Below are 3,503 nucleotides of genomic sequence, written 5' to 3' on the forward strand. Positions count from 1 at the left end.
CAGACATAAATCCTCCTCATTCACCCAGCCCAGCTCGCAGCCATATGTTATTGCAAGACGCTGAGTTTTTATATACTTGTATTTTTTATGTCCCAAACAGTACAAAACTTCTGTTTGCAATCCAAACAAAGCCTGTTCTGAACCCTTTTTTGCTTAGAGATTGTATTTCAACAGCTTGCTTAAACTTAAAACCTAAAGGAAGAATCATAAGATGCTTGATTTATTATTAATCATGGGGGAAGATAAATGTTTTCAATCTCTTTATGTCTACAAAGCACTGCAGATCCCACTAGGAACTTGGATGGCTCAGGCAGCTTCCTGGGCATTTTAATCTTCAATGTAAATTCATTCTCAAAAAAAAACCCAAAAAACAACAACAACAACAACAACAACAAAAAAAAAAAAACAAACAAACAAAAAAAAAAAAAACCACAAAAAAAAACCAAAAAAAACCCAACCAGACAAACAAACAAAAAACCTCCCCTGGCTCCTGGGAAGGACAGAGTTAACTCCCCTTGGGTTTCAGTTGTCCTGTTTTCCATGTGTGTGCCCTGTTTACAGCCCAACCTGCAGCACTAACAGGCTGGATTATTTTAATTTCCCCAGAGCTGTTTATTTGTCCATTAGGTGAAACATTATGGCCATTATTGGGCTGATGCTGCACCAGAAATTTCTTTTTACCGAGTAGCACTAAAACTTTTCCACATGAACTACACATTCCCTATATCAGGCATGTCTTCCACAATACTTAAAGCATTATTAAGTGCATTTATTTTCAAATACACACTGAGACAGGCGCTGGGCCCAGGCCCTGGTTGGAAGGCAGCGTACCCAGGACTGGTGTAGCCCCCACGGCCAGGGCTGCTGGACCTGTACAGATCCAAACCAGAGGTCACACCTCTGAGATTGTGCTCCAGCACAGCACAGGCAATTAAAACTGGGCTGCTATGTTTGATTTTCAATATCTCAATTAAATCTTGTAAGCAAGTTCAATTAGCGACCTTGGAAAAGTTTTCTAAAATTTAGTGCTGCTTCACTGCAATGCTTTTTGTGAATTTTCCTTCTGCACAAGCCTTTCTTCTTCCTTTGAATCCAGGCAATATTAAGGAAATATTATCTTTGTAAAAGCAGGTGATGTTGATGATTTTATTGATTTCAGATAGCTGCCCCTTCAAGACAAATTTCCACTTCAGCCTGGAGGCGCAGAACAAAGATTTCCGATGTTCTCAATTATTCAGCACAGCCCTCCCTCCTGCGGGGTGAGAGATGTGTGTGGGGAGGAGCAGGGGCTGCCCAGGGACTGACCCACCCAGAGAAACGAGGGATGTGGAGCAGGAGCAGGTGCGAGCCGAGCCCACGGACACAGCAGAACTGGGGAATTGCAGAATTAATGGATTTCACTTCTTCTTCAGCCTCAGTCCTGCCCCAGCCATGCACTGCCACCATCCCAAACAGCCTCCAGAACAAACAGCATTGGCTTTGAGATCTGATCTGGGTTATCTGTCCCCAAAGCTGAAAACCCAAGCACACAAAAACCTGGGAGCCACCTGCTCTGTGCTGGGTGCCCTGGGTGTCCGAGACCCTACACTTGCTCCATGCCAGGGTGCAGCTGGTTACACTGGGAATTCTGACCCCCAAATCATTAAAAATCCCCTTTTTGAAGAGATCCATTCTTCAGCACTGCAGTGCTGAGACACTTCCCGATCTGAAAGCACTTAATGAGATAATTTGCAGAGAGCTTTAACGAGTTCCAGCCATCTCTTGGCTCGATCCCACCACGGCAGTGCTGACTCCCTGCAGCCACTTTCACAGGTACAATTTGGTCCTAGAAATTGGGGAGTTTTTTAAAAGCACTGCAGTCTAAATCATGTCATATTCTCAGTGAAACATTCGGAGAGTAAATGTAGAGTCCTGGAGAGAAAAATGTTACTCACGATTTTCACATAATGGAGCTGCAGCATAAAAACGCCCTGGGCTGAGTAATTGTGAAAGTGGAGCCAAAAATAAAACGCTGAATTTTTTCCCAAAGTGAATTTCAGGCTCCCATATCCATGGCAAGAATAAAAGTTTAATTTCCATCAATATAAAAGGATTAGAGCTTAGATTTGCATGGATTGTCACAGTGCTTGGCTCCAGCAGCCCCAGCTCCTGGCTCAGGCCTCGTGGAGGTTGGCCCACACAGCCAGCTGCCACGGCAGGAAATGGCAACAGCTAAAAGCCCATCTTTTTTTCATGTGTTTTGTCCTCTCTGATGTCCATGTTTAGGTAGAGGTTACATGTCCATTAAAAGATTTAATTGCTCCTTTTTGCCAGGGCCCTGCCAGAGCTGCATCCAAGAGCAGAGCCATGGCCCAGGGGCTGCCCGGCTGGCACAGGGCTCGCCCTCCTGAGCCTGAGCACAACAGAAACCAGAGAGAGCTTTGAGAGATCCCAGCACAAATCATCAAACAGAGAATCAGTGTCACAACCTGACCTGGCATTTGCCACCAGATCTGTCCCCACACCCCCACAGCCTGCAGGCCCAGCCCTCCCAGGGCTTTGCTGAACATCATCAGCTGTGTGTGTAAATCCAAAAGCATTTCAGCTGGGAAAGCCCTCCAGACCTTCACATCCAAGCTGTGCCTGATCCCACCTTGTCCCCAGCCTGAGCTCTGAGTTTCACATCCAGGAATTCCCTGGACACCTCCAGGGATGGGCACTCCAAACCCCCCCGGCCAACGCCTGACCACCCTTTCCATGGGGAAATTTTCCCAAATGTCCAACCTGCCCCTCCCCTGGCCCAGCTTGAGGCCATTTCCTCTCATCCTGTCCCTGTTCCCTGGGGGAAGAGGCCAACTCCCACCCTACAGGTTCCCTGCTTTGGAACCTTGGGTGGTTCTTTGTCCTCTTTTTCCCCTTTGGTTCCTAAGCAAAAGCAGCTCTCACAAACCAGGAAGAGCTTTTGCCACGTTTCAAGCAAGAGCAGAGACTCCAAGCTCAAATTGCTCTAATAATTTATTCTGGTCTTGAAATCCCTGGGGTTATTTCACAGAAAATGTATTTTAAGTTGTTTGGCTCCAAAATGACAAGATAACAGACGATACATATTCATTTGCTGCCCCGAGATGGTGATGAGATGTTACAAAATAAAGCAGCGGATCCTCCCTCCCCCAAACAGTGACTTGTGGCTTTATCTCCCCAATAGCACCCGAATTGTGCTGCCATTTATCTCGAGGGGGTGTTTGTGGAGGGGATTGTTTGCAGCTGGAGCTACAAGGCATGAAACAAACTGATAATGGAACTTTCTTCTGAGCTCATTCTTTCGTGGTGGCATTTTTCTTTTTTCCTTTATGAGCTTCATGACAGGCAGCAGTAATTTCCTCTCTGTATTTTAGCACAAACAACAGATTAGTGTCACACTGTTTGCTGGGAGCTTTTGCTCGCTGCTTGCATGAGCACTTGTTGGTGTTTGGTGCGTTCCAAATAAATCATGTGGTCATTCATGAAGATAAAGAGCAGAAGCA

Source organism: Geospiza fortis, unplaced genomic scaffold (assembly GCF_000277835.1).
Source record: "Geospiza fortis unplaced genomic scaffold, GeoFor_1.0 scaffold128, whole genome shotgun sequence".
NCBI classification, from domain to species: Eukaryota; Metazoa; Chordata; class Aves; order Passeriformes; family Thraupidae; genus Geospiza; species Geospiza fortis.